Source organism: Manihot esculenta, chromosome 17 (assembly GCF_001659605.2).
Source record: "Manihot esculenta cultivar AM560-2 chromosome 17, M.esculenta_v8, whole genome shotgun sequence".
NCBI classification, from domain to species: Eukaryota; Viridiplantae; Streptophyta; class Magnoliopsida; order Malpighiales; family Euphorbiaceae; genus Manihot; species Manihot esculenta.
In genome coordinates this window covers 28121877-28144903 of record NC_035177.2, presented here as the reverse complement: position 1 = coordinate 28144903, position 23027 = coordinate 28121877, and the positions used below count along the sequence as shown (strand labels likewise).

General features: G+C 33.4%; 1 pseudogene; it reads right to left on the bottom strand.

Annotated features, from left to right (window-relative positions):
• Nucleotides 1–16816: 16816 nt before the first annotated feature.
• On the bottom strand, nucleotides 16817–17391 carry LOC110607617 (annotated as a pseudogene).
• Nucleotides 17392–23027: the final 5636 nt, after the last annotated feature.

The following is a 23027-nucleotide window of genomic DNA, read 5'->3' as shown; positions in this document are numbered from 1 at the left end:
AGGAACTCGTCGATCAGCTAGATTGACTAGAGTACCACCGGAGGATGAGGGCACGAGCGCCCGTCCTCCAGCATTGCCAAGGGCAATGTCAAGCAGGTCCAACAGGGACAGAGCAGTGGGAGACCCTAGAAGATCTCTGGATCTGGGTAGAAACAGATCAGTAAGAGGAACGGTTCAAGGAGGCAGGTCAGTGGATGTGGGAGAAGAGATGGATGTGGACCAGAGGAGGGATGGTAGTCTTGGTGTGAGCATGCCAGAAGAGGGCATGGGTGAGTCTTAAGGAGGCACTCAGGCCTCGGGGTTTGTTCCACCACCCCAGTACCCACCTTTTTCACCATACCCCGGGTATTCGATGGGAGGTACATCGGATTACCCCAGTTTTAATCCTTACCCTTCTCACATGCCATACCCACCTTTCTACTCACAATATCCACAGTACCCTATGTACCCACCTCCATCCTTCCATCCAGGCACAACAAACCCTATCCCAAGGGATGCCACACCTCCACCACCAGCAGAAACCGCAGTTACAGAAACCCAAAGACCTCAACCTACCTCATCCGGAGGGAGCAAGGCCAAGATGACCGACTATATGAAGTTGGGTGCTCCCCAGTTTGATACCGGTGATGATCCGTTCGTGTACCTGGAGAAGGTCAAAACAATTACAGATGAGATAGGGGCTGATGACAGTAGAGCCATTCAGATGGCTGGTTTCACTCTGAAATGCAAGAAGGCACGAGAGTGGTTCAAGAACTATGTGAAACCAAGGGTGGACAGTCTGTCATGGGAGGAGTTTGCGAATGAGTTCGCAGGATGGGCTTTCCCTGACAGTTCCAGGGAGCTGAAGGTGATTGAGTTTGAACAGCTGAAGCAGACAGATGAGATGGGTGTCGATGAGTACACCGATAGATTCTTAGAGTTATTGCCGTTTGCTGGGCAACATCTGGACACAGATCCAAAGAAGTCGAGGAGGTATATCATGAGGCTTAATTCCAGGTATTCCTCTTTGATTCAGTCAGCTGATAGAGAAAGTTTCCATGCCATTATAGACATGGCCAGGAGAATGGAGGCTAGTGCCGTAATAGAGGGAAAAGTCAAGCAGTCAGTGGCACAGCCTTCTGGTTCTAAGACCCCAAGTGGGGGAAGGATAGACCCTTCATCCTTGAGTTCAGCTAGTAAGAAGTGGGGCAGTACCACCAAGAAACCAAAGAAGAATAAGTTCTGGAGCAAGATCAAATCAGGTCTGGGAATAGGGGGTGGCTCAAGCTCTGGTGCTGATAATGCAGTGTGTGCAAGGTGTGGTAAGCTACACAGGGGGGTATGCCGGTTTGGAACGACAGCCTGCTACAGGTGTGGGCAAGAGGGACACATGTCTTGGGAATGTCCGAGAGCAGTTCCTACGGCACAGCCCCAGCAGACCACTTCGGGTAGCGTAGCACAGCCAGCAGCTTCAGCCGCAACACAGGCTAGTGGCAGAGGCCGAGGGAGAGGGTCAGCCTCTTCTTCATCAGTTTACAGAGGGGAAGGTCCGTCAGCTCCAGCACGGATCTTCACCATGACGCAACAGGAGGCAAACACATCCAACACCGTGGTGTCAGGTAATATCATCATTGGTTGTTCAGATGTTTATGCCTTAATGGACCCGGGTGCATCCCATTCTTTTGTTTCTCCGAAAGCGGTCGAGAGGTTGGGTTTGATGGTCTCTGGGTTAGAGTGTCCCCTATGGGTCAGCGGACCCAAATGTGACCCGTCAGTGGCAGAGTCAGTCTGCCAGTACAGTCCAGTTTTCATAGAGGGAAGATGCCTATCCGCCGACCTAGTGGTTCTAGACTTGACAGATTTTGACGTCATTCTAGGGATGGATTGGCTATCTACCCATGGTGCTACCTTGGATTGCAGAGACAAGGTAGTTAAGTTCAGATGTCAGGATGGGTCAGAGGTTGTCTTTAGAGGAGACAGGGGGAGTACACCTAGAGGTTTGATATCAGCCCTACAGGCTCGTAGGCTGCTCAGGAGGGGTTGTCAGGGTTATCTAGCTCATGTGAGAGAGCTAGACAGAGATGTCAGAGAGCCCGCCTCGGTGCCTGTGGTTAGAGAGTTCTTAGATGTTTTCCTAGACGAGCTGCCAGGTTTACCGCCTCCTAGGGAGATAGAGTTCGAAATAGAATTGATGCCAGGAACCAGACCAATCTCTATCCCTCCCTACAAGATGGCGCCAGCAGAGCTGAAAGAGCTTAAAGAACAGTTGCAAGAGCTGGTAGACAAGGGTTTCATCCGACCGAGTGCCTCACCTTGGGGTGCTCCAGTGTTGTTCGTGAAAAAGAAGGATGGATCCCTCAGACTTTGTATCGACTATAGACAGTTGAACAAGGTTACTACCAAGAACAAGTACCCGTTGCCTAGGATCGATGATCTATTCGACCAGCTAGCAGGAGCAGGTTGTTTCTCCAAAATAGATCTGAGATCTGGGTATCATCAGCTGAGGATCAGAGATGAAGATGTGCCAAAGACAGCATTTAGGACCAGATATGGGCATTTTGAGTTCCTAGTGATGCCGTTCGGGTTAACAAACGCCCCTGCAGCATTCATGGATCTCATGAACAGAGTATTTAGCCAATACCTGGATCACTTCGTTATTGTCTTCATAGATGATATCTTAGTGTATTCCAGGAATGCAGAAGAGCATGCCCATCATCTGCGGTTGGTCTTGCAGACTTTGAGGGAACATGGCTTGTATGCCAAGTTCTCTAAATGTGAATTCTGGCTAAGGAGCATTTCATTCTTGGGGCATGTAGTGTCAGAAAATGGTATTGAGGTGGACCCCAAGAAGACAGAAACTGTGGCTAACTGGCCTAGACCCACTTCAGTGACAGAGATTAGAAGTTTCTTGGGTTTGGCAGGTTACTACAGGAGGTTCGTTCAGGACTTCTCAAAGATAGCAGTTCCTCTAACCAGGTTAACCAGGAAGAATCAGAAGTTTCTGTGGACCGACCAGTGCGAGGAGAGTTTTGAAGAGCTTAAGAAGAGGTTGACTTCAGCACCAGTTATAGCTCTGCCATCTAGTGGAGAGGACTTTACAGTCTTTTGTGATGCGTCCCGTGTGGGACTGGGTTGTGTACTGATGCAAAATGAGAGGGTAATTGCTTATGCTTCTAGGCAGCTAAAGAAGCATGAGTTGAATTACCCCACACATGACCTTGAGATGGCAGCAGTAATCTTTGCACTCAAGATGTGGAGGCATTACCTCTATGGGGTTAAATGTGAGATCTTTACAGATCATAAGAGCCTGCAATACATCCTGAGTCAAAGAGACTTAAATTTGAGACAGAGGAGATGGGTAGAACTGCTCAGTGACTACGATTGCAAAATCCAGTATCATCCGGGTAAGGCTAATGTTGTAGCTGATGCCTTAAGCCGGAAATCACTCGGCAGTCTATCCCACATCACAGCAGAACGAAGACCAGTAGTAAAGGAGTTCTACAAGCTCATCGAAGAAGGGCTACAGTTAGAGTTGTCGGGTACAGGTGCCTTGTTGGCTCAGATGAAAGTGACACCCGTGTTCCTTGAGCAAGTCGCTCAGAAACAGCATGGGGACCCCGAGTTAGTGAAGATTGCCAGGACTGTTCAGTTAGGCAAGAATGATGAGTTCAGATTTGACAACAAGGGGATCCTCCGCTATGGGAGTCGATTATGTGTACCAGATGACATAGGGCTAAAAGGAGACATTATGAGAGAGGCTCATAATGCAAGATACAGCATTCACCCTGGAGCCACCAAGATGTATCAAGATTTGAAGAAAGTTTATTGGTGGCCAGCGATGAAGAAAGAAGTGGCACAGTTCGTGTCAGCCTGCGAAGTGTGTCAGAGGGTGAAGCTGGAACATCAGAAGCCAGCTGGAATGCTTAACCCGCTACCGATTCCAGAATGGAAATGGGAAAACATAGCTATGGACTTCGTAGTAGGGTTACCGGCGACGTCCAATAGAGTGGACTCCATATGGGTGATTGTGGACAGACTCACCAAATCTGCTCACTTCATCCCTGTCAGGAGTGGCTATTCTGTGGACAAGTTGGCGCAGGTGTATGTGGATGAGATCGTTAGGCTACATGGGGTTCCTGTTTCTATAGTGTCAGATAGAGGGCCCCAGTTCACCTCCAGGTTTTGGCGGAGTCTGCAGAATGCCATGGGTACTAGGTTGGATTTCAGTACTGCCTTCCACCCCCAGACTGATGGACAGTCAGAAAGGACCATCCAGACTATAGAGGATATGCTCAGAATGTGTGTGCTAGACTTTGGCGGTTCTTGGAGGCAGCATCTACCTTTGGTGGAGTTTGCCTACAACAACAGCCATCATGCTAGTATCGGGATGGCTCCATATGAAGCTTTGTACGAAAGGAAGTGCAGATCACCTGTTTGCTGGGAGGAAGTTGGAGAAAAGGCCTTGGCAGGGCCTGAGTTAGTAGAGATCACCAGCAGGGTGGTACCCATAATCAGAGAAAGAATCAAGACTGCTCAGAGCAGACAGAAGAGCTATGCAGACGTCCGCAGAAGACAGTTAGAGTTTCAGGAGGGGGATCTGGTATTGCTCAAGGTGTCTCCAATGAAGGGAGAGGTTCGCTTCGGGAAGAAAGGTAAACTAGCCCCACAATACATCGGACCCTTTGAAATCTTGCAAAAGATTGGGAATGTGTCGTACAAGCTGGATTTACCTGCTTCGATGGAAAGAATCCACCCGGTTTTCCATGTTTCAATGTTAAGAAAGTTTGTGTCAGATCCGAGCAAGGTTCTTAGTGAGCCTGATGTGGAGGTCCAAGAGGATCTCACCTATGTTGAACAGCCAGTACGGATCATAGACACCCAGATCAGAAAGTTAAGAAACAAGGAAATCCCGATGGTGAAAGTCCTGTGGAACCACCACAATTTAGAGGAATGCACTTGGGAGACACGGGAGTCTATGCTCCAGCAGTACCCTCATCTCTTTTAAGGTTAGATCCCTATGTGTGTTATGTTCTTTGCCTTGCTATGTGTGCTAGTGAGGAACATTCGGGGACGAATGTTCTTAAGGGGGGGAGAATGTAATACCCGGCTAGACTCCGGTATCGGAATTCCTACCGTCCGGTGGAATCTCGGATGTCGGAGACCTCTAGAAGGGTAGAATCATGTTTTTGAAAAATGTTTTAATGTGTTTTAATGGTTTTAAAGTATGAAACTAAATGAGTTTTGCATGAGAAGTCTTTGGAGGAAAACCCAGGTTCGGCCGCCGAAAGTCAAGTTCGGCCGCCGAACATGCATGCGTTTTGGAGGCACGTTAGGCCCCCGAAAGCATGAGTTAGGGAAGTCCAGGTTCGGCCGCCGAAAGTCAAGTTCGGCCGCCGAACATTTGCATGGATGCGGAGGCAAGTTCGGCCCCCGAACGTGGCCTGGCCAGCCACCTATAAAAGGGACACTTAGCCGAAATGGGCGAGCTTTCTCCCATTTTCGGCCATAGCAAGCTTCCGACCATCCCTTTGCAAACCTTGTGTTCTTCCTCCAAATCTCTTCCATTTTCCTTGAGTTTTAAACTCACATTGCAAGTTTTGAGCATTTAAACCAAGTTTTAGAGCTTTGGGAACTCAGGAGCTCATTTTCGTGGATCTCCAAGTTTAGGTCGTCTCCCTCTCGATCTTCAAGAGGTAAGAGCCGATCTTAAGCTCCTTATATGTTTTAAGTAAGTTTTAAGTTGTTTAATGGGTAGAGATGCATGTTTAGGCTTGTTGATGAGTTTTTGGTTTTGATGTTTTGATGAACAATGTATGTTGTTTGTGTGTGTTGAAGTGTTGTAGTTGGGGTATTTGATAGTTTGAGACCCCTAGGTGTGATGTATGGAGTTTATGCATGATTGGTGAGTTTGAAGGCAAAAATGCTTAAGGGAGCCAAGTTTCTGCCCTTTTACAGAAACCAGGTTCGGCAGCCGAAGGGAGTTTCGGCCGCCGAACATGGCTTGAGAGGCAGCTTTAGGCTGCCGAAGCTTTCCCCCGAAAGTTGGAGTTTCGGCTCTGTCCGAGACTTTCGGCCGCCGAAGGTGCCGCCGAACATGCATGAGTTTCGCCTCTGTCTGGGAGTTTCGGCCGCCGAAGGTGCCGCTGAACCTGCCTGACTTTCGGCTCTGGAGGGACTTCCGGCCGCCGAAGGTGCTGCCGAAAGTGCCCTGTCCAGCCTTTTCTTGCATGCTTCCTAGGAGTGTTTTGAGGTGTTTTTAGGAGGTTTTGGGGGTATGTTTAGGGTTATGTTCTTGTTGTTTTGGTGCCTCATTTGAGTCCACCTGTGTAGGTTCGAACCCGAGGAACCGAGACCCCCGGTTGTGAGATAGTCGTTCAGAGTTCGTTGTTAAAGCTTCAGTCACCAGGTGAGTGGAACAACCCCTTAAGTTTTAAAGTAAAGTAAATGAATAAATGAATGAATCATAAAGCATTGCCCATGCATCATTATGCCATGCAATATTTCAGGATGTTTGCATTAGAATTCACGAATATGCTGCATTGCATAAATTGATGTTGATGTGGATGGTCGTTGGGTGATCCATAGTCCTCTGATGTTATGTTATGATGATATGTTATGGAAGACCAGCGAGGCCCATTCTACGCCCCTGGCATTATGTAAGAGAAAGACCAGCGAGGCCCATTCTACGCCCCTGGCATTTTAGAATGTTATGTTATGTAAGAGAAAGACCAGTGAGGCCCATTCTACGCCCCTGGCATTTGGAGATGTTGAGGACTAATGGTGACAATACCATCCTTTTATGTGATTAGCTGTGATGTGTTGCATTTCATGAAAGCATGAATAAGAAAAAGAAATAAAAAGAATTAAATAATATAATAATTATAATAATAATAAAATGAATAATAATATACCTAAAAATGGAGGAATTAAAGCAAAGGTTTTTAGTTTCTGCTCATTGGGCTTTATAGCTCACCCCCTCTCCCCTAACCCCAGTCTTGCAGGTGCAGAGTAGATAGAGAAGTCAACAGAGTAAGAGAAGTTTATGTAATAGCTTAGCTGTGGACATGGTTTGTTGGTAATGTAAAAGTATGAGATGTAATGTAATGTAAGTTGATAATGTGCTTGACTAGAGTCTGTTGAATTCCCTGTACACATGGTCTTGTATGAGATATAATGTTTTGATGATGCCTATGTAATCCAAGCCCATGTTATGTTATGTTACCCCATGGGAGTATTTGATGAGGACTCCAATGAGGGGTTTATGTTATGGTTGTGCATGCACAGGCTAGGCTTGGCAAAGAAATGTTTGAATGAAAGAAAAGTTTTTAATTTTTCTGTATGTTGTTGACCATGTATGGGATTAAACAGGTTCACAGGATGTACGTTTGGCTTGCTACGGGTTCTGGCGGCCTTAAGCCGACCTGAATCCTAGTGCCGGTAGCGGTCCGGTTTCCGGGTCGTTACAATAATAAATAAAAAATTTTCTTAAAAATTATTTTTATTCTTAGAAAATATTTTTCATAATAAATATTTTTCAAAATTTTATTCTTTATAAACAAACAAAGGCTACATCCTCTAAATTATGATATATATCAGTGTGTCTTGATAAGATTATAGTCTTCTAATTGTACGTATCATATTTAATTATTTTTCAATACATCTTGATAAACTTAAAATCGATTGAAAATTCTAGGAAAATTAGATTTGATCAATGCTACTAATTATTGTTTGAAACAGAGAAAACGACCGGTGAAGAGATTTCTGAATATGAATATCATAGTTTATGTCGATAAGTTTTCATGAGTATTTTTAATTTCATGTTAAATTTTAAATCGTTAGAATTCGCTTTGAATTTTTAATTTTTTATAATAAAAAATTAAAAAAAAGATTTAAATCAAGTCGAATCAATGTAATCAAACATTAAAAATTTAGATAGATATTAATAAAGGAAGTGTAATCATTAAAAAAAAATACAAACATAATTTTAAGATTTAATACATTACAGATATAAGTTTATACGCAAAGATGTTTGTCATTGGTACTTCATTATAGAGCACTTATTTAATTATTATGCAAATCATATATTAGAGTGTAGCATATTCCATGATCATTTCTTCTGGCATTTCACGAGAAGAGCAGAAACATCCTTACTAAATTGGACAATAAACTCTAGCAAGGAGTAAGGATCTCGTATATTCTCATGGAACTTTTCATATTCTAAGATTCAGGCTGCCCTCTCCCTTAAGCATAGCTTGAACGGTCAACTTGAAACTCTTATACTCCTTTAATATATCTCCTTCGATCACTTTGAAGACAATTAACAAGTTCACATCATCTATACTTTCAATTAGATCCTTAGCTATTTTGGCAGACCCATCTGTTTTTTATTTTTGTACTTGATTAATAATTTTTTTTTTTTAAAAAAAAAGAAAACTACAATAGAAAAAGATTAAACGCTTACCATGGAAATATTTCCAGCGCCTTCCTCACCCCATTCACCTTCACAAAGATCACAGGAGCATCAATCCAAAAATGTACCTCTAATTTGCCCCATAGTGTCATTTTTAGTTTTTGAAAAAAGGAAGACACAGAGTGAGTTTCTGGTGATGTTTATAATCACTAATGATGCATGAAGTCCTTTGGCATTGTTTTCTATATATAGAAGTTTTTTCATACTCAATTATGCAGCTGTGACCATTTTGAGTAATTTCAATTAGAATGTGTATTATGGGATGAAATTTCAATTAGAATGTGTATTATGGGATGAAAAATATTGCAAATGCCTTAAATAATTTTCTTTCATCAAAATATTGTTGGTCCCTTATCATTAGAGATTTTAAATATATTTTAATATATCTTCTTTCCATCAAAATAAATTTATATTTTCATCTTCTATTTTAAAAAACCTACGATTCTTTTTTATATTTATTATATTAATATAATAATAAATAGAAAAAGTTTACATAAAAATAAAATTTTAATTATTCAATTTAATTTGTTTAAAGTCAACTAATATTAATTTTATAACATTTATTACTTACTTATTATAATATATTAAATAAAATATAAGTTAACCGTAATAATTAAATTATTTGTTAGTAAGTTAATAATAATAATAATAATCAAATAACCCATTTAAACCACTTAACCACAACAAGATTAGTATATATATATATATTGCTTAAAAATATTTTTAATTATTTAAAATGAATTGAAATATATTGTGAATTACATAAAAATTTAATTGGTTACATAACTAGTAATAAATTTGCACATTCGATAAACTAACTACCCTAATTAAACCGATATCATAAAAAGTATATGGGTATTTTTAATAAATTTTAAATGATAATAAAAATTATTATTATTATTATTATTATTATTATTATTATTATTATTATTATTATTATTATTATTATTATTATTATTATTGTAATGTATCCTAAAATATTGGTTAAGGAAGGAAAAAATAAAAGACAAAAAGATTGAGAAAAAAATACGCTGTAATATAGTTGATATTTCATTAAATAATAAATTAAATTTCATTTGCAATGAAAAATAAATTTTAGAATTATTTAAAAAAGAGAATGATAATAATTTATGTAAATTTAATAATTAAATAGTTAAATAATAGAAAATAAATTAAAATGATAATATAAATACTTATAAACTAATTTGAGATTATAAATATTTCAATAAAAATAAGAATATAAATATATCCAAAAGATTTTAACGATAATTAATGTAAATTTAATATATGAATAATTAAATCATAAAAATAATTAAGTATATAGAGGGATTTCTCAATCGAGGACAATATTTGTGAAAGTGTATTTTCAAATGTTTGGGGGAAATGTTTTTTGTGATAATTTTTTTCTGGATATATTAATATGATAATTATTTATAAAATAAATTTGTAATATACTTTTTATTTTGAGGATTAGAATAAAAATTTTAAGAAAAGGGGCAATAATAATGAGTGATAAGATTTCTTTTAATCTCTTACGACATCTGTAAAAAGGTGTTTTAAAATTATTGGGGGCAAATAAATGTGAAATCTCCATATTGATTTTCTTCTTTTTTTTTTTTTTTTTTTTTTGTGATAAGATGATGTAAAGTCATGGGCAAATATTTATTTTATGGGTTAAATAAAGTAACTTTTCAGTCTGAAATTAATTAATAAAAATAATTTTTTATTTATAAATCAAATAGTTTAATTCCTGAATTATAATTCAAACCCTTCAAATTCCTATCAACCTTCCATTATGGAATTGTAAAATAACTAACTTTAAATAATATTTCTTTATCTAAATCTCAAATCCTTCCATATATTTTATTGGTAATTAAATAGAGCTCTTTAACAAAATAAAATAATTTTAAAAATCCAATTAAAAGTCAATATTTAAGCAAATTTTTTAATACGTTTCTTACCGTATTTAAGTTTAGTGAAATAAAATAATTATCACGAATAAAAATAATAAGATAAATTATAATTAAATGTTAAATTTATTTTAAAATTTAGTTAAAATTAAATTTAAATTATTTAAATTCATATATAAAAAGAGTTAGTTTTAATAATTAAATGAAATATTTATATTAAAGTTTAAGTAAAATATCTATTTTTTATATAAGATTAAGTATTTATAGCTACTTGAAGAGGCTGCCATAGCTCATAGAGGAGTTGATACACAAATAAATAATATATTATTTTAAATTATAGTAAATCCCACATTTAATTTTTTTTTGAAATGGTCCTACATTTAATTTATATATATATATAATTAATAAATGAAAATGTGAATATGATAATCTAAAAGTGCTATGCTACTTCTAGCTTGAATGAATTTCACAGAGGAAATTACGTGGTTTTTATGTTTAGAATATTTAAAAGAAATAATTAATAAAAATTATTTTATTGATAAAAACATTAAATTATTTTTAAAAACAATAATTTTTTAAAATTAAATTATATTTTAAAAAAATATTTTTCATCAAAAATATTTTATAAATATAATTTATTTTTTATAAATAAATAGAATCTAAATCCTGCCTTTCAAATTATGATGTCTATTACAATATGTATGAAGAAGATGTCTATGGTTTTATGTATTATAATCAATTATCATCGCATTTTGGTAAATTTAAAATCGATTAGAAAACTCTAAAAAAATTAGCTACATCGATATACGTTATTAATTAATTATTTATTATCAAAAAAATAGAAAGATATTTTTAAATATGAATATGATGAGATTAATTTTGTCACACCTTATTTTATACATATAACCTGCTATAAGTTTCCCTTATTTTATACATATAAATACATATAACCTGCTATAAGTTTTTAAAATATTAAACATATAAGAGAAAACTAATAGTTGTTATAGTCAATTCATAATATATTTACATTAAACAAAATACGTTTCTCACTGGAATGTACAATCTATACATGATCTTTCAAAATTATACAAAAAATATGACAAAAGACTTAGGATTGATCCGACCTCCTCTAGACTCTGAGTGGACGATGAGGAAGAAGGACAAACAAGAAGATGAGGACTGCTGAACGGATCACCAAAAAGGAGCTGTAATATTAAATGTATAAGGGTGATTACAAAATACTCAGAGAGCGGATAAATAAATAATAAAGGGGAAAAGATAAAGTTTAAGTATTTAATAGTACCAAATATTTAGCTGAAATCAGTCAGCTGAATAAATACAATTTAATTCAATTAATATAAAATGAACTGTGAAAAATATAATCCGCATACACTCATAATATGTTCTCTATAGATAATGCTGGCATCTCAGGTGTGATAAAATAGTGACAGCCTGAGAGCAATGCTGGCATCTTAGGCTCTATGATGACAATTTTGGCCCAAGAGCAAATAAAATACTGGTCATATACATGTGTAGAGCTACCCAAAGGGTGACCACCTGACATACACTCCAATGGCTATCTGTATATCAAGCGTTGTCCCAAACACAGTATAAATAGATATTATGCTGAAAATAAATCATCAGTCATCAAAGTGTTATCTATTCGGTGCATATACAGAGTGTAATCAGCTATTTATTCAGCTGTGCTTTAAATTCAATTTTCATTCATTCAAAAAATATAAATTATCGTTATTCTTTCCCAACTTAAATAAACAAAATAACATATATGAATAAATATATATTTAAGAAAAATATCAATATTATATATTTATTCATTCACCAGTACTGAGGATAGAATAACCTAAGTCGCACGAGCACTCCTATTACTTATCCCAAAAGCTGGATCCTCTCCTAGAATTAAAAAGAAAATAATATATCAAATAATAAATAAATATACTAAGATAATAATATAAAACGTAAAATATGAAATTTTAAATATATTTTTATATATATTTTTAAAAAAATTTCGGCAGTATTTCAACATAGCTAGACCTCTCAAAAATGAACAACCTCAACAAAAAAATACTCAATAACCTATAAAAATCATTAATCCCCAAAAGAAATATTAAATCCCTAAACACATCCCTTTTTATTCTTAATTCACCAAATAACTCAGAGAAAAAATTGAATAAAGGGAATAAAACTCAACTATCCAATTTTGAAACCTCTGGAAGACAATATGGAATTTCTGAGTAGGATATAGGTTTAAATCAGGATCTAGCTGAAGGATTTTAGAAATTTGTGGGTTGATAGGAAGGAGATTTGGATTAAAGAGAATGAATTTTTTTGTTTTTGAAATAACAAAGCAATGCTCTGCTTACCCCTGCTTCTGCTGCTTTTCTTTTTTTTTTTTTTTTTCTTTTTCTCTACTTCACGCAAATGAAAGCTCTTAAAGAAACCAGAGCCTTTAATGTTTTAATTTATTATTTATTTATTTATTTATTTATTTTTTATTTTATAGGCTATTTATTTATTTTATTATTTTTTTTGGTTTTTTTTATGGGCTGGGCCATGGCCTGATAAATTTTGTGTTTTATGTTAAATTTTAAGCTACTGGAGTTTGTTTTTGCCCTGTGATGGGCTCCTTACCCGTTAGAATTTAAATTCTCAATTTTTTGTAATAAGTGAGAAAAAAATTTACTTAGTAAATCAAAGATTTAAATAGATACTAAGAAGAGCAAACATAATTTAATACATTATAAGTTCATATGTAAAGATGTGGTTGATATTGGTGCTTCATTATAAAGCACTTATTTAATTATTAGGCAAATCACACATCAGAAAGTAACATATTTCATAGTAATTTCTTTTGGCATTCCACGAGATGAGCAAAAATATCCTTACTGCAATGGATAAAGCATGCCGGGTTGCACGCGTGCCCAAACTCAGTAAGAAAGAAGTTGGTCCCGATGATGGGACAAGGTGAGAAACAAGCAGGTCCAATCCCTTTGCAGCCCTATTTGCATACGTACTAGAGAGAATTAAATGGCCGCCTGATATAGATAAAGGGACTGACGCTACTATACATATGGGCCTACTCAACAGAGATGGGTGTCATTATAGCAGAAAAGCCGTTGGACGTCACTGATAAGCAAGAAGAAAAGAATAAAAAGAAATTGAGACTCTTCTCATAGATTAACCTTATACACACATACTGTGAATCAAATTCTCTGGATCTCAGAATATCATTAAATAATTTTAATTTTCTTTCATCAAAATATTGTTGGTCCCTTATCATCAGAAATTTTAAATGTATTTTAATATATCTCCTTTCCATCAAAATAAATTTATATTTTCATCTTCTATTATAAAAAAGCTACTATTCTTTTTTATATTTATTATATTAATATAATAATAAATAGAAAAATTTTACATAAAAATATATTTAATTTTATTCAATAATTAATTATATAAAATATTATATTCATACATTATAAACAAAATTATTATCTATTAATAATCATTTATTTAAATATTTAACTAAAATAAAATTTTAATTATTCAATTTAATTAGTCTAAAGTCAATTAATATTAATTTTATAATATTTATTATTTGTTTATTATAATATATTAAATAAAATATTAATGATTTAAAATGAATTGAAATATATTGTGAATTAAATAAAAGTTTAATTGGGTAGATACCTAGCAATCAAATTTATACATTTAATAAACTGACTCTAATTAAATAGATATCGTTAAACGTATACGGGTATTTTTAATAAATTTTAAACGATAATAAAAATTATTATTGTTATTATTATTAAAGTTATGAACAATAAAAATTATTATTATTATTATTATTATTATTACTATTATTATTATTATTATTATTATTATTATTATTATTAAGGTAATAAATTCTAAAATATTGGTTAAGGATGGAAAAAAGGAAAGGCAAAACGATCGAGGAAAAATACGCTGTAATAAAGTTGATATTTCATTAAATAATAAATTAAATTTTATTTGCAATGAAAAATTAATTTTAAAATTATTTAAAAAAGAGAATGATAATAATTTATGTAAGTTTAATAATTAGATAGTTAAATAATAAAAAATAAATTAAAATGATAATATAAATACTTATAAACTAATTTGAAATTATAAATATTTTAATATTTCAATAAAAATAAAAATAAAAATATATTCAAAAGATTATTAATGATAATTAATGTAAATTTAATATATAAATAATTAAATCATAAAAATAATTAAATATATATAGGGATTCCTCAATCGGGGACAATATTTGTGAAAGTATATTTTCAAATGTTTGGGGGCAAATAAAGTAACTTTTCAGTCCTGAAATTAATCAATAAAAATAATTTTTTTATTTATAAATCAAATAGTTTAATTCCTGAATTATAATTCAAATCCTTCAAATTCCTATCAACCTTCGATTATGGAATTGTAAAATAACTAACGCTTAATAATATTTCTTTACCTAAATCTCAAATCCTTCCATATATTTTATTGGTAATTAAATAGAGGAGTTGAGCATTATTTGATGAAAAATTCCATGGAAATTTTAATATATAAATCTGATACCTAAATAAATAATATATTATTTTAAATTATAGTAAATCTCATATTTAATTTATATATATATATATATATATATATATAATTAATAAATGAAAATGTGAATATATACGATAATCTAAAAGTGCTATGCCACTTCTAACTTGAATGAATTTTACAGAGGAAATTACGTGGCTAAAATATCTTTCAATTTTTTTATGTTTAGAATATTCAAAAGAAATGAATAATAAAAATTATTTTACTGATAAAAATATTAAATTATTTTTAAAGACAATAATTTATTTTTTATAAATAAATAGAATTTAAATCGGGGCTCCAAATTATGATGTCTATTACAATATATATGAATAAAATCATGGTTTCTGATTTTATGTATCATAATTAATTATAAACACACCTTGATAAAATTAAAATCGATTTAAAAAATTAGTTACATCGATAAATACTATTAATTGATTATTTATTGTTTGAAAAAACAGCAAATAGATTCTTAGATATGAATCTAATGGTCTTTGGCATTGCTTTCCTTATATAGAAGTGGCATGAGCTTAGTTGCCATATATGTATTTTTAATATAGTAGACATCTTTCCTACTCAATTATGAAGCATTGACTATTGTGAGTGATTTCAATTAGGGTTTGTGTTATGGGATGGAAAATGTTACAATGCCTTATATAAATAATTATATATCTCATTCTAATAAAAATAAATTTATATTTTCTTCTTTTATTGTAAACAATATATATATATATATATATCTGTGCGATTGCTGTATATTTTTTATAATATTAATATAAATAATAAATAGAAAATTTTATATAAAAATATATTATAATACTATTGATTTGATATACACAAATATGAATATATATGATAGCTTAAATGAATTTCAAAGAGGAAATTAAGTGGTTTGTTTGCATGAAAATGTTTTTAAATTTTTTGATATTTGAAATATTGAAAAAAATTAATTAATAGAAAATATTTTACAGAAAAAATTAAATCATTTTTATTTTATGAATATTTCAAATATAAAAATGTGAAAAAATATTTTCATGCAAATAAACCACTTAACTAAGGAAAAATATTTTATTACTTAAAGAAAAAAAAATTCTTTTTAAGAGATAGAGTCATTTTCAGATTACTATATATAAATTTACACTATTGTATGTAAATTTATTGACATCATTTTCTAAAATCACAAATAAAAAAGTTATTTTCTTAAAAATTATTTTTATTCTTAGAAAATATTTTTCATAATAAATATTTTTTAAAAATTTATTCTTTATAAACGAACAGAGGCTATATCCTCTAAATTATGATATATATAAGTGTGCCTTGATAAGATCATAATCTTCTAATTTTACATATTATGCTTGATTATTTTTTAATACATCTTGATAAACATAAAATTGATTGAAAATTTTAGGAAAATTAGATTTGAACAATGCTACTAATCATTGTTTGAAAAAGAAGAAATGATCCGTGAAGAGATTCCTGAATATGAATAACATAGCTTATGTCGGTAAGTTTTTATGAGTATTTTTCATTCCATATTAAATTTAAGTTGCTAGACTTCGCTCTTATTTATGATATCTTTCCTTACTTATTAAAATATAAAATTTGGAGAAATAGATTTTTAAATCAAATAGGATGATCATCGATTAGAATATTAAAGATTTAAATAGATATTAATAAAGGAATTATAATTATTATAAAACACAAACATGGTTTTAAGATTTAATATCGTTGTAGGTACAAGTTCTTATGCAAAGATGCATGGTCATTGGTGCTTCATTATAGAGCATTTATTTAATTATTATGCAAATCACATTTTAGAGCATAACATGTTCCATGATCATTTCTTCTGGTATTTCACGAGATGAGAAACATCCTTACTAAATTGGACAATAAACTCTAGCAAGGAGTAAGGATATCGTATATTCTCATAGATCTTCTCATATTCTAAGGTCAAACGCACCACACTGCCCTCTCCTTTAGGTGTAGCTTGAAGGGTCAACTTGTAACTCTTATATTCTTTCAACAGATCTACTTCGATCACTTTGAAAACGGTTAACAAATTCACATCATCGATGGTTTCAACTAAATCCTTAGCCACTTTGGCAGACCCATCTATTTTTTAATTTTATACTTGATTAATAATTTTTAGGAAAAAAAAAAAGAAAATTACAATTGAAAAAGATTAAATGCTTACCATGAAAATATTTCCAGACAATAGCGCCTTCCTTACCCATTGACCTTCATCAAGATCACAACCTTGAATTTTGTGAGGGGACATATTGGATATATGGTGTGGTCGGCAACTAAAGACATCATGAAACTGATCTGCATGAGCATCGATCCAAAAATGTACATCTAATTTGCCCCATAGTGTCATTTTTAGTTTTTGAAAAAAGAAAGATAGAGAGTGAGTTTATGGTGATGCTTATGATCACTAAAGAATCTAATGATGCATGAAGTCCTTTGGCATTGCTTTCTATATATATAGAAGTGGCATGAGCCTAATTGTCATTTGAGATATTTTCCTACTCAATAATGAAGCTGTGACTATTTTGAGTGATTTCAATTAGAATGTGTATTATGGGATGAAAAATATTACAAATGCCTTAAATAATTTTCTTTCATTAAAATATTGTTGGTCCTTATCATAAGAGATTTAAAATATATTTTAATATATCTCCTTTCCATCAAAAGAAAATTATATTTATTATATTAATATAATAATAAATAGAAAAGGTTTACATAAAAATATATTTAATTTTATTCTATAATAATAATATAAAATATTATACTTATACATTATAAATAAAATTGTTATCTATTAATAATTATTTATTTAAATATTCAATTAAAATAAAATTGTAATTGTTCACTTTAATTAGTTTAAAGTCAACTAATATTAATTTTATATCATTTATTATTTGCTCATTATAATATATTAAATAAAATATTAATTATTTAAAATAAATTGAAATATATAAAAATTTAATTGGTTACATAGCTAGCAATTAAATTTACACATTCAATAAACTAACGACTCTAATTAAACAGATATCATAAAAAGTATACGAATATTTTTGATAAATTTTAAATGATAATAAAAATTATTATTATTATTATTATTATTATTATTATTATTATTATTATTATTATTATTAAGGTAATGTATCTTAAAATATTGGTTAAGGAAAAAGGAAAGGCAAAAAGATAGAGGAAAAACAAGATGTAATATAGTTGACATTTCATTAAATAATAAATTAAATTTCATTTGCAGTGAAAAATTAATTTTAAAATTATTTAAAAAAAGAGAATGATAATAATTTATGTAACTTTAATAATTAAATACTTAAATAATAGAAAATAAATTAAAATCATAATATAAATACTTATAAACTAATTTGAGATTATAAATATTTCAATAAAAATATAAATATAAATATATTCAAAAGATTATAACGATAATTAACGTAAATTTAATATATGAATAATTAAATCATAAAAATAATTAAATATATAGAAGGATTCCTTAATCGGGGACGATATTTGTGAAAGTGTATTTTCAAATGTTTGGGGGCAAATAAAGGTGAAATGTTTTTTGTGATAATTTTTTTTTCTGGATATAATAATATGATAATTGTTTATAAAAAAAATTATAATATACTTTTTATTTTGAGGAGTAGAATAAAAATTTTAAGAAAAGGGGCAATAATAATGAGTGATCTTACGATATTGATAAAAGTGTTTTAAAATTATTGGGGGCAAATAAATGTGAAATCTCCATATTGATTTTTTTTTTTTTTTGATAAGATTATGTAAAGTCATGGGCAAATATTTATTGTATGGTTTAAATAAAAGTAACTTTTCAGTCCTTAAATTAATTAATAAAAATATTTTTTTTTATTTATAAATCAAATAGTTTAATTACTATCAACCTTCCATTATGGAATTGTAAAATAACTAACGCTTAATAATACTTCTTGATGATCGATGGATTTTTCCATCTCGGTCTGGGGCCAGACCCATGACGACAGCCTATTACTTGGAGGCCTTCCAGTCTCTCGCATGAACTAGGACCAGCCCGCTCAGCCTTAAGATCGGGGTACACCCAAACCCCAGTCAGACCGGCCCAGCACGTTTGGCCCTGAGACCGGACCACCACTGGGTTCGGTCTCTTTCTCTCCAACCCTGTCGTGAGAGGAAAGGACAATAAGTCCAATCACTTCGTAGCCTTGTCCACTTGTGCGCCGGAGGGAATTAAATGGCCGCCTGACACAGGGAGGGTCACTGTAATACCCGGCTAGACTCCGGTATCGAAATTTCTACCGTCCGGGGGAATCTCGGATGTCGAAAACCTCTAGAAGGATAAAAATCATATTTTTATAATATGTTTTCATGTATTTTATGGTTTTAAGTAAGAAAGAAATTGAGTTTTGAATGAAAATGACCATAGAGGAAAATTCAGGTTCGGCGGCCGCCGAACATGGTGGAGTTTTGGAGTCACCTTTGGCTTCCGAAGGTGGTCTGGCCAGCCACCTATAAAAGGCCCCATGGCCGAAAATGGGCGAGTTTTCTCCCCTATTTTCGGTCAACGGTGAGTCCATGCCCTCCCATGCTTGGTTTTGATGATTTTCCTCAAATCTTTCAAGTTTTAACGAGTTTTAACTTGATTTTGAAGATTTTTGGAGCTAAGATCAAGATTTGAAGCTTGGAGACCTCGAAGCTCTTTTCCTCCATCTCTCCAAGTTTAGGTCGCCTCCCCTCTCAATCTTCAAGAGGTAAGAGTAGATCTTTAGCTCATTCTATGTTTTAAGCAAGTTTTATGAGGTTTATGGGGTAGAAATGCATGTTTAAGTTAGTTGATTGTTGTTAGGATTAATGTTGAGTTTATGGATAATGTATGTTGTATGAGTTGCTATTTGTGTTGTTGTTGGGGTTTAGGATAGTTTGAGACCCCTATTTGCTTATGTATGTGAGTATGCATGTTGTAGAGTAGCTAAATGCATGTTTGAAAGGGTTGGGAGGCAAAATGTGCATGAGGAGGCTGAGTTCTGCCACTTAGGAAGAACTCAAGTTTGGCAGCCGAAGGACTTTTGGCCGCCGAACCTGCCTGTGGAGGCAAGCTTTTGGCTGCCGAACCCTGCCCCCGAAAGTTGGACTTTCGGCTCTGGAGGGGAGTTTCGGCCGCCGAAGGTGCCGCCGAAAGTGACTGAGTTTCGGCTCTGGAGGGACTTTCGGCGCCGAACCTGCCGCTGAAAGTGCCCTGTTCAGCCTTCCTTTGCATGTTTTCTATGATTGTTTTAAGGTGTTTTAGGGGGTTTTTGGGGAATTGTTTAGAGTCATGTTAGTCTATGTTTGGTCCCTCATTTGAGTCCACTTGTGTAGGTTCGGACCCGAGGAATCGAGGACCCCAGCAGTGAGATAGCTGCTTCAGAGTCTTTTTAGAGCTAGCCTGAGGTGAGTAGAACAGAACTATGTTTAAATTAATGAAAGTTTTAGCATGATTCACGTATCATGAATGCCATGAGATATATTAGGTTGTTTGCATTAGAATTCACGAATATGTTGCATTGCATATTATGTTGTTGATGTGGATGAACATTGAATGATCCATTGGCCCTTGACTCGCGGTTGTCGAAGCTGGTCAAAAATAACCTTTCTGGTTATCAACAATTTACAACTGCAGATAGTGGTGAAAGGATCGAATCCACAGGGAATTGAGAACTTACCTATTTTCCTTATCAAGACCAATAAAATAAACTGAAACAAAAATAAACTGAAAAAGAAGAAAACTGAAAACGAGATAAAACTGAAAGCGGAATAAAAATAAATTGCAGTAAAAGTAAAATGGGGTTTGAGATTGATTTGATTAACAAACTACTGAAAGCAATTAAAATAAGCAAATAACAAAATAAAAGAGAAATAAATAATGAGAAAGATCTAGTTGAAGAGTTGGATCCACTTTAGTTGTTTGGATTGATCATTGACACTTAGTTTCCTTTGGGTTGATTCAATAGATTAGTTATGGAGATAGAAGATGCTTCTCACCACCATTATCTCTCCTTATGATTAAACCAATTAGGGAACGTCCTCTAATTAATTACTAATTAACAAATTGCCAAGGAACGTCCTTGGGCCTTAGGCATCAAAACAATTGTCAATTGCATTAAGAAATAGAGAGATCCAATCCTAGCTACCCAAACGTATGGAGATAACGCTAGATCATACAATTTCCTTGGGTTTTATCCCAAGTGTTCTCATGTAAGAATAATCTAAGCAATTACGAACTTAAATCATCCAAACTAACAATTAATTACCTTGCAATCAAGAATCAATTGGCCATATTGATCAAAACAACAAAGCAACAATGGAATTAAGCATGAGATTGCATGAATATTGAATAACCAAAAGATAAACCATGTTTGATCAAGTCTCCCAATCCATAAAACAACCAAAGTATCACCTAATCTTCAACTAGAATAAAATATTTCAGCCTCTCATGGCTGAAACAAAATCAAAAATAAAAGAAAAGAAAAAGGTAGAAGAAGAGATGTGAATTTCGTAGGTGTCTCCCAAGGGGAGCTTAAGGGCCCTCTAGAGGCTTCTTATGTGGCTTTTTATAGTTGAGAAGTGTTGCCCTAGGTCATACTTACTGCCCAAGAGGTATTTTCTGCCCAAGATGTGTCTGAAAAGGAAAGAATTGCGCTTTTCGGCTTCAGAAGGAAGGCTGCGCGAAAATGCACTGCGGAAGGAAGTTGGTGCGCGCGGTTTGGTCTCAGAAAGGGAAGGAGGCGCAGATTGTGCTTCCTAAATAAGTTTAGATGCTGACCTTACTTCCTAATTAGTGTAGAGGCTGCCCAAGATGCTGCCCATGTGCAACTTGCTGCCCAAGTTGTTGCAGAAAAGGAAGGTGGCGCGCAGATGACTCTCAGAAGAGGAAAGCGCGCAGATTGTTTCTGAATAGGAAGGATGCACGAATTTTGATCTTCAAAGGGGAAGATATGCTTGTCCATACATTCCTTTTTAGGTGGAGCCTCTTTTGAACTTTGAATATTGAATGCAGAAGAGGAAGAGCATCTCTTTGAGATCTTGCTGCCTAAATAGGAAGATATGACTGCTGCAGTGTGTGCACATTTTTGAACAAGGAAAGAAAGATCTGCGATTTGAATTTCAAATAATCTTCTGACTGAGCTTTCCATGTTTGCTTTTGCTTCTGCACTTTCCTCATTTGAAAACTTTCCTTTTCTGAAAACTTTCCTTATTTGGAAACTTTCCTTTTTTGGCACTTTTCGGCAGTTTTAAGAGCATTTTCTCCAGATTGTCTCTTTACACCTAATATCTGCAAAACATAATTAAAACCACAAAATTAAGTAGAAAAGATGTAAATAAACATCAAGAACGTAATGATAAAATGGACTAAAATATGCTCTATCAAATATCCCCACACCTAGCTTTTTGCTTGTCCTCAAGCAAATGAACATAGTCAAACAAGCTTTCTTTGCTACTTGATCCTTATTTCCACTTAAACTCTTACTCTAGACACCTATTTTGAAGCATTGCAGTGAAGAATATATGCATGAAGATTATTCACCTTCTTTCCTTGTTTCCCTTTACTTACCATGGCTAGGATTTATTTTCCTCAAGGGAGACCATACATGCACATTTTTGTTAAAAACTTTTTCTAGCTTTCGGAGTGACTTGCCCTTACCTTGAAGTACTTTATTCAGGCTTTTGCACTTTAGATCTCGCTTGGAAAGGTCACCAACCTATTTTTGATTTGAAGGTTTTTATTTTTCAGTTGGTCACCTATCCAAGAGGCTACTTGCCTTGTTCATAGTCTTTTGACTATTGGAACAATTTTCAATTTGTGCTTTTGAGGTCTTTGCCTTTGCTGAATTTTCTTTCTCTCAATGATTTGGGCAAATCAACACCAATCGCTAAATCAAGTCACATTAAGTTCATTCACACAACTTTAATTTATTCTCAATCAATTGAGGGTCATCAATATATTTTTCACCATGGCAAACTCAAAGATTCAATTCAAAAGGCAA